At 37.3% G+C, this 10,171-nt stretch overlaps 1 long non-coding RNA gene across 1 annotated transcript in view; it reads right to left on the bottom strand.

The window, feature by feature from the left end:
• Positions 1-3,166: 3,166 nt before the first annotated feature.
• Positions 3,167-10,171, bottom strand: part of LOC147573351 (uncharacterized) — a 44,383-nt gene continuing 37,378 nt past the window's right edge. Inside the window, exons 3-4 of the long non-coding RNA XR_015244664.1 lie at positions 8,809-8,888; positions 3,167-3,621 (exon numbers count right to left, since the gene is read on the bottom strand). This is a non-coding gene — a long non-coding RNA (uncharacterized LOC147573351). The remainder of the gene's footprint in view (positions 3,622-8,808; positions 8,889-10,171) is intronic.

Below are 10,171 nucleotides of genomic sequence, written 5' to 3'. Positions count from 1 at the left end.
CTACCATACAATTGAGAAATCACACTCCTGGGTGTTGATCCCAGAAATATAAAAACATGTTCATACAAGAATGTGGACGTGAATGTTCACAGCAGCTTTACTCGTAATAGCCCCAAATGGAAACAATCTAAATGTTCTTCAATGGACAAATGGAAAAACAAACTATGTACATCCATACAATGAAAAATTACTCAGCAATGAAAGTAAAGAACCTACCAACCCAAGCAACAGCATGGACGGATCTCAGGAGCATTATATTAAGTAAAAGAAGCCAGACACAAAGACGACGTGTTGTGAAATGCCAGAAAATGTAATTCATAGAGGCAGAAGCAGATTAGTTATTGCACAGAGCTGAAGTTGTAATGAGGATTAACTGCAAATGTGCATGAGGGACCTTTGAGGGGTGACACAAATGGATTATGGTAATAACTGCACGACTCTATAAACTTACTGAGAATCTTTCAATTGTATGTTTCCAATGGGTGAATTATTCCTAAGTAAAGTTGTTTTTTCAAAAAGCATAATTGGCTGTATAAAATATGACAATGTAGAATAAGATTTATAATATATGTAAAACTAAAGTGTGACTCACAATAGCACAAGGATAGGGAGAAGAGAAATGGAAGTATACTCTTGTAAAGTTCTCAGACGTAAAATGGCGTAATGTCACATGAAAGCAGACTGTGATAAGTTAAAGATCTATATTATAAACCCCCAAGTTGAAATAACAAAACAAAGAGCTGACTATAATATGCTAACAAAGGGAACAAAATGGAATCATACCCCCCCACACACAAAAAACTCAATCCAAAAGAAAGCAGAAGACAAAAAAAAAAAGGAACAAAAATAGATAAGACAAAGAGAAAAGAAATAGCAAGATTATAGGTTTAAATTTAACCATATTAATAATCATATTAGATGTAAATTGCTTACATACAGCAACTAAAAAGCACAGACTCTCAGATTAGATTTTAAAAAAAAACCACGACTCAGGTATTTGCTGCCCACAAGAAAAGCACTTCAAATATTAAGACACAGATAGGTAAAAGTAAAAGGATACTACCACTAACGAAAAAAAATGTAGGGTAGATCTATTAAAATCAGACAAAGTATATTTTAAAAGAAAGAATATTACCAAAGGTAAATAAAATCATTTCATAATAATAAAGGGATCAATTCATGAAGAACTCACGACAATCCTAAACAGTATGCACCTAATAACTGAACTTCAAAATTCATGAAGCAAAAAACCAATCAAGCTACAAGAAGAAATAGACAAGTCCATGATTAGAATGTATTTCAAAACCCATCTAAATAATTTATAGAACAAAGAGAAAATCAGCAAATACACTGAAGATTTGACCAGCAATAAATCAACTTGATGTTAGTGCACCTGTGTGGCTCAGTCAGTTGACTCTTGGTTTTGAATCAGGTCATGATCTCATGGTTGGTGGGACTGAGCCCCACAGCAGGCTCTGTGCTGACAGTGTGGAGCCTGCTTGGGATTCTCTCTCCCCCCTCCCTCTCTCTCTGTCCCCATACCCCCACTTGTTTGTGTACACTCACGTTTTCTCTCTCTTCGAATAAATAAATAAACTTTAAAAAATCAATAAACAAATCAACTTGATGTCACTGACATCCTCAGAGCACTCTGGCAAAAACAGCAAGATTTCACATTCTTTTTAAGTCCACAGAACATTTACCAAAATAGATCATATTCTGTGTAATGAAATAAGGTTCAATAAATTTAAAATATCTGTGTCATATAAAATACACTCTCCGACCACAATGGAATTCTAATTTTGTTTGATCATAACCATGATAAAAATATTTTAAAATCTAAAACAAGAAAGAAAGAAATGAATAACAGAAAGATATCTAGGGGTGCCTGGGTGGCTCAGTCAGGTGAGCGTCTGACTTCATTCAGCTCAGGTCATGGTCTCACAGGTTGGGTGTTTGAGCCCTGCCTCAGCTCTCTGCTGTCAGTGGAGAGCCCACTTCAGATCCTCTGTGCCCTTCTCTTTACTCCTCCCCTGCTCATGCTCTCTCTCTCTCTCTCAAAAATGAGTAAACATTATTTTTTTAAAAAGATAACTAGAGCATCCTCCAAATATGTGAAAACAAAACACTTAAAAAATAATACATGGCTCAAAGAAGAAATCAGAGAAATTATAAAATTATAAAGTGTTTTGAACTAAATGGAAATGAAAATGTAACTTTTCAAAATTGGTTGGAAATGGGAAAAGGAACTTCAGTGCTTACCTCAACCACAAATTCAAAAATTAGGTCAGAGACCTAAATATAAAACCTAAAGTGTTAAACTTCCAGAAGAAATCATAAGAGAAAATCTTTGTGATCATAGGAAGCATAAGATTTCTTTCACAGGAAACAAAAAGTAGAGACTATGAAAGAACATAAAAAGATAGCCTTCATCAAAATAAAAAAAAACATCTGCTGCTCAAAATATAGTTAAGGAAAAGAAAAGATGAGCCCCAGACTGGGAGAAAATATTTGCAAAACAATATCTGACAAAGGACTCATATTCAGCATATTTAAATAACTCCCAAAACACAACAGTTTTAAAAGCCTGGTTTAAAATACTGAGCAAAATATTTGAACAAACATTTCACCAAAGAAGATATATAGATGACAAAATAGGCACATGAAAAGATGTTCATTATAATTGGTCTCTAGGGAAATGCAAATGAAAACCAAATGAGACACCACAACATTATTGGAACGGACAATTTTTTTTAGCTATCAGTACTAAGTGCTGGTGAGAATATGGAGCAAATATATGTCTATACAAGGTGATGGTGTGAATAGAAAATGCCATGGCAAACAGTTTGACCGTTTGCTATAAAATCACACACACAATTGCCATATGACCCATCAATTTCAATCCCAGATATTTCCCCAAGAGATATGAAACATTTGTCCCTCAAAGACCTGTTCACCAATGTTTATGGCAGCCTAATTCATAACGGCCCAAACCAGGAAACAACCTGAATGCCCATCGACCGGTGAATACATAAATGGTGGTGGAGTCTTACAATGAAATACTACATAGGAATAAGAAGGAAGGAACCACACAGGCAACAGTATCAACAAAGCTCAAGTGCATTATGCTGAGGGGAAAAAAAAAAAAAAAAGCCAGACACAAAGGTTCTACACAGTATGATTCCATTTATATGATGATCTGGAAAAGGTGAAACTATAGACATCAATCAGATGAATGGTTGTCAGGGGATGGGGTGGAAACAGGGCATCAACTACAAAGGAGACAGAAGAACTTCTTGGGACAATGGAAATACCCTGTTACAGATGCTAGCGGTGGTTACATGATCATGGATGTCAACATACACCAAACATTCTGTCTAAATGAGGCGAATTTTATTGTACATAAATTGTTCTTGACTTCAGAGAAAGAATATAGGGAAAAGGGTATGCTGACTGGGATGCCTGGGCAGCTCAGTCAGTTGGACGGCCGACTTCAGCTCGGATCATGATCTCACAGCTCATGATTTCGAGCCCCACATGGGGCTCTGCGCTGACAGCTCAAAGCCTGGAGCCTGCTTCGGATTCTGTGTCTCTCTGTCTCTCCCCCGCTCACATTCTGTCCTTCAAAAATAAACATTAAGAATGAATAAATAAACACATACATACATACATACATACATACATAAATAAATATTGGCTAAGAATTTTCAGTACTTAAAAAAATCATAACTCTTTATTTCAGAAATTTGTTCTAAAATTAGAAGAGGATAAATAAAAATAAATTCACAATTTAAAGCATGCTAAGACTGTGGAAGTGAAAAGGCAACAAGAAAACCTTAAAAAGCTGTGGAGGGAGCAGGGGGTTAGGTATTCGGCAAAAGAAGGCCAACAAAATTACCTGTAAATAGACAATAATTAGATTGATGGGGACTTTTTGACAGCAACAGAAGTCTGATGGGATATCCTCAAAGTTTTGTGAAAAAATAACTTCGAATCTAGAAAAATCTATCCACCTGAACTACCATTCAGAGTAAGGGGGATAAAGGATAATTTTTGATAAACAAAGATGGAAAGAACTTAGCACTAACAAACCCCCACTGAAAGACTTAACTAAAGGCTGTAGTACATTTACAAAGCAGGAAATTGAACTCAGCAGGAAGTAGAGAGATGCAACAAATGATGGTAAGTAGAGAAACTGGCAAAAGCACATCAATAAACCTAAGAGTAGGGGCGCCTGGGTGGCGCAGTCGGTTAAGCGTCCGACTTCAGCCAGGTCACGATCTCGCGGTCCGTGAGTTCGAGCCCCGCGTCGGGCTCTGGGCTGATGGCTCAGAGCCTGGAGCCTGTTTCCGATTCTGTGTCTCCCTCTCTCTCTGCCCCTCCCCCGTTCATGCTCTGTCTCTCTCTGTCCCAAAAATAAATAAACGTTGAAAAAAAAAAATAAATAAATAAATAAACCTAAGAGTAATAACAACAAAAACCACAAATGTTGGGGGAATAAAACAAAATGGTGGCATATTACTTAGCAATAAAGAGGAATGAACTATTGATACACTCAACAACACGGAGAGGTCTCAGGTACACTATGCTATGTGAAAAGAGCCAATTTCAGAAGGTCTCATGCTGTATGATCCCATTTATATGACAGTCTCAAAGCGAGACAGTTATTGAGATAGAGAACAGATTGGTGGTTGCTGGTGAAAGAGGAGGGGTGACAGTAAGACTAAAGGGAGTATCACAAGGGAGATCTTTACGATGGTGGGTCAGTTCCGTATCTCGATTGTGGTGCTGGTCACACAAATCTACACACGTGAGAAAACGACCCAGAACTGCAAACAGACATTGAACCAGTGTCGACTTCCTGTTTTTGATATCGCACTATAGTTACATAAGATGTAACTTTTAGAGGCGCCTGGGTGGTTCAGTCAGTTAAGCGTCTGACTTCGGCTCAGGTCGTGATCTCGCAGTTCATGGGTTTGAGGCCCATGTCAGGCTCCTGGCTCAGAGCCTGGAGCCTGCTTCGGATTCTGTTTCCCTCTCCTGCTCATACTCTGTCCCTCTCTCTCAAAAATAAATAAATAAACATTAAAAAACTAACGATAAAAAAAGATGTAACTTTTAGAGGGAACGGGTGGGTGATACAGGGATCTCTCTGTACTATCTTTGCAACTTCCTGTGAATCTGTAAGTATTTCAAAAAGTGTTAAAAAAAAAAAAAGTAAGAGGGAGCCACTAAATAATAAAAATATGGAAGATGACGGGAGATCAGAATAAACCATTTTAAGGTCTTCCTAAGTTCGGGAAGAGGACGAAGACATTCATTAACTTTAAACCTAAGTCAAATATGTCATGAAAAATTTAAGGAAGATGCTAAAAAAAATAGAAAAAGAAAGTATAGTTGGTAAACCAGACAACGATGGGGGAATGATAATAAGGAAAATAATTCAGGAGAAGCAGTGAAAGGAAAAGGAAAAAGAGTAAAGTGGCTTGCTAAAACATATATTCAAAAAAACTATAACTCTAATACTAGTAATAATGAGTCTGAAAACATTTTAAAAAGTAATCCAATCCATAATAATAACAAAAGAATTACAGTATCTGTGAAGCATCTAAATGAAAATTATGTGTGGCCTATGAAGAAAGCTACAAATATTTATCTGGTAAGTTCTGTTAATAGTTATCCAGCCTTGAGAGATAAGGAAAGAAGACTGAGTTCCAAATTTGTCCATGAACAGCATGTGCTTGATAAGGAAGCAAAAGTAACCATCTTGTGCTGGTCTGCAAGCCCTCACTTTTCAGAATGCTGTAGTAGTTTCTAATGCATCGAACGCTGACGAACTGACTAAAATAAAAGATATAAGCCAGTAAGTGCTCTCAGAAAGCGGCGTGAGGAGTAAGCAGTCTGTACACGTTAATCCCTGTTTGTGATGTCACAGGCCAGAGGCGACTGGTGAGTCGAGAGCTCCTACTTCTCCCTGAAGCAGGTGTCAGTTCCGATACGGTCCATGGCTCCATGAACCCTCACCGTCGCCCCACGCAGAAGATGCTACTATTGTTCTCCTAGAAGATACCTGCTGTTGGGGCGCCTGGGTGGCGCAGTCGGTTAAGCGTCCGACTTCAGCCAGGTCACGATCTCACGATCTCACGGTCCGTGAGTTCGAGCCCCGCGTCAGGCTCTGGGCTGATGGCTCGGAGCCTGGAGCCTGTTTCCGATTCTGTGTCTCCCTCTCTCTCTGCCCCTCCCCCGTTCATGCTCTGTCTCTGTCTGTCCCATAAATAAATAAAAACGTTGAAAAAAAAAATTTTTTTTTAAAAATAAAATAAAAAAAAAAAAGAAGATACCTGCTGTTACTTGCAAGGGAGGAAACTGAGGCAGAGAGCGAGGTTACGCAACCTGCCTGAAGTTTTTGGGTTTTGAACTTGAGAAAGCTGGCTCCAGTGCCCATGCTCTAAATGCCTCTGCAATCTAACTTTTTTTTTTTAATTTTTTTTTTTAACGTTTATTTATTTTTGAGACAGAGAGAGACACAGCATGAATGGGGGAGGGTCAGAGAGAGAGAGGGAGACACAGAATCCGAAACAGGCTCCAGGCTCTGAGCGGTCAGCACAGAGCCCGACGCGGGGCTCGAACTCACGGACCGTGAGATCACGACCTGAGCCGAAGTCGGACGCTTAACCGACTGAGCCACCCAGGCGCCCCCACAATCTAACTTTTAAATAAAAGCGGGAGGATAAATCTGGCTGGTGAAGAAAATACCAGTGGAGTCAGACCAGCCCTAACCGCTATCTCAAGGTGCAATAAACAGGGTGATATCACATGAAAATAGACAAAGGGAATTGGAAGAACAGAACCAATAACTGAGAGATGGGATCTACCACGTACATCAATTTAATTAAAGGTGTACCTAAAATCAGATCTAGTGATTTTAATAAATTGTGTTAGCACAAGGAACTGACAACTCCAAGAGGAATGTAAAGATTCACTCCAAGAATTTCTCTTTTTGCCGCACACAAACAGAAATCCCAGCTGGAATAAAGAGTTAAAGGAAACAAGACTGTATCATTAAAAAAAGAGAACAAGTATTATTAAACATTTATCAACCTCTTGAGGTAGGAGGAATGCTTATGTAATAAATCACAAAGGGAATCAGCAACTGAGTTGATAACATAAAAATGTAAATTTTCTATTAACTGAATAAAAACTCAGAAAGAAAATTCAGAGATAAAGGCAAACAAAAAAATTACAACAAACATAATTCAGAATCATACCGAACACAACTGTACTATTATGTCACGGTGCTTTAGATTTGAAGGATTGGTTGGCATCTTTAAAACAGAAAGAATTTTCAGAAATCAAAGAGCAAAATACTCAAACCCCAGAAGAAAAATTGACATATGCAGGAAATCTACAGAAGAGACACTAAAGGTCAAAAAAGTTATTTTTAATTCCGTAAGAGATGCAAATGAAAACAACAGGTTGTTTTACATTTCCCCTTGCTGACAAAGATTGCTTTTTAATAATGGTAGTAAGATTATAATATAGATATAAACTCAGGCAAGCTTTCTGTAATGCAATTTAGCAAAAACAGTATAGTTACATTGTGTGTGATTCTGAATTAGGTAAGTTAAATAGCAGGATATAAACACCTTAAGAAAATTGTACTTTATCAGCACTGGATGTTGTATGTAAGTGATGAATCACTGAATTGTATACTGCACTGAAACCTGAAACCAATATTGCAGTGTATGTTGGCTAACTAAAATTTAAATGAAAAATTAAAAAAAAACTAATTTAAAAAGTGTACTTTATGTGCAAAATTTGAAATAATACAAAGCCCAGCATTTTCAGTTCTTGAAAAACAGCAATATTACAGAGCTTTCCAACCAAGTGAATTGTAAACAGTGAAATAGCATGGCACTTAGGACTGGGGACTCCAGAGCCAGGCTGTGTGTGTTTTAATCCTGCTGTTTACAAGCGACACCATTTACAAGCTCTGTAACCTGGACAAGTTGCTCTATCTACTTGTGTCTTGGCTTCTTCATCTATGAAGTGGGAATCATAATAATCACCATCTTATACGACGTCACGAGTACTAAATGAGTTAATATATTTAAAGTACTTAGAACACAGCCTGGCATGTATATTACATAGGGTTTGTTTTGACAGTGAGGATGGGAAGGATGATGATTGATGTTGCCACATGATGGCACCATGTTAGCAGAAAACAAATAGACCCTTTGACTACCGTCTGTCATTATCCTGGGACCCATATTGCTGCTAAATGCTAGAAGTTCTGCAGATGACTTTAGTGGATACTTATTACTTTGCTATAATACACAGTAAAAATAAGCCTATAATAAAAAGTAATTGTTAAACTTGAATGTTAAACTATTTGTATATTTATAAGAATGTTTGTTAAATAATAATACAAATGGTAACCCCAAAAACTTTAAAATGGAAGCTAAGGGCACCTGGGTGGCTCAGTCAGTTATGCGCATGACTTGATTTCATTTCAAGTCATGATCTCATGGTTCATGAGTTCCAGCCCTGCGTTGGGCTCTGTGCTGGCAGTGTGGAGCCTGTTTCGGATTTTCTCTCTCCCTCTCTCTCTGCCCCTCCCCTACTCGTTCTTTCTCTCTCTCTCTCTCTCAAAATAAGTAACTAAACTTAAAAAACAAGCCATTATGATATACTACACCTTTTGAAATTCATATCAGAAGAACACTGTAAAACAAAGAATCATTAAAGCAAAAATACACCACAACTCTTAATGATTTATGCACACCAAGAATACCCTCTCCCACACGCTTTACATTTATTCCAATGGAAAATCAGTCTTGGATTTGCAAGGTCTTCAGTAACACTCCCGTCACACAAAATGCAACCACCTGGTAAAGGCAGAACCAATAAGCATGCAATGGTCAAGACCCTTTATGTACTGGCATAAAAACACATAAAGCAATTGCTATAAAATTTTCAAGGAAGAACTGACAAAAAAAAGTAAACTAACAGACTTCGTGTTTTAAATAAATTAGGTATACCTAGAAAATACCCATTTTCTATTTATCTACAAAGAAAATCTCAGAAATTTTTCAAAAATAGAATTTGTACAGGCCTGTGTTCTCACCACTCTATCACCAGAAAAGTTTAAACTCTTTACAAAATAGCTCCTGGGTCAGGTTGAAAGTAAAATCTATATATTGAGACAATTTAGAAAATAGCTCCAAGCACAACAAATAGCAAATTTCACAGAATGCAGTCAAAGCTGTATTCATGTGAATATTCATAGTCTTAAATGCTTTCATTATTAAACAAGAAATGATAAAACATTCAACATATGAAGCTATAAACCTATAGAAAAAGAAGTAAGTGATTACAGTAACAGAAACTAATACTTAGAAAATATAGCAGAACTCGTATATCTGAGAACTAATTCTTGGAAATGGCCAATTAAGCAGAAGATAAAATTTAAACAGAAATGAGAGAGAGAAAATACCAATAGGAAACCTTAAGAATAAAAAAATAAAATTCCTCTCTCAGAAATCTCACTTTTAAGTATAGCCCTAAAATTCCAAGTAACATTTAAACAAACCTAACAAAGTGGCATATTAAGAGAATCAGAGCTACAACAAAATGAAGTTTAAGAATGCAAAAATAGGGGTGCCTGGGTGGCTTAGTCGGTTGAGCGTCCGACTTCGGCTCAGGTCACGATCTCGCGGTCCATGAGTTCGAGCCCCGCATCAGGCTCTGGGCTGATGGCTCGGAGCCTGGAGCCTGTTTCCGATTCTGTGTCTCCCTCTCTCTCTGCCCCTCCCCCATTCATGCTCTGTCTCTCTCTGTCTCAAAAATAAATAAATATTAAAAAAAAATTTTAAAAAAAAGAATGCAAAAATAGTTCCATGTTACTAGGGCTAAATAGCAAAAATTTTGCCCACTTCAATAAAGGTAGAAAAGTATTTTATAAGGTAGAGCATCTATCCCTGATTAATAAAAAATTTCCCAACAAAATAGGGATTGAAATACACTTCTATAATTTAGCAAAGAATATCCTTATCAAATAGTCGGCCACCAAGTAACAGTATACCTATCATTTAAAAAAATGCTAGGGTGCCTGGGTGGCTCCTTTGGTTAAGAGTCCAACTTTAGCTCAAGTCATGATCTCACAGCTCCT

The sequence above is a fragment of the Puma concolor genome, chromosome E2, assembly GCF_028749965.1.
Source record: "Puma concolor isolate L17-30 chromosome E2, mPumCon1.1.hap2, whole genome shotgun sequence".
Taxonomy (NCBI): Eukaryota; Metazoa; Chordata; class Mammalia; order Carnivora; family Felidae; genus Puma; species Puma concolor.
This window is presented reverse-complemented; position numbering and strand designations above follow the sequence as displayed.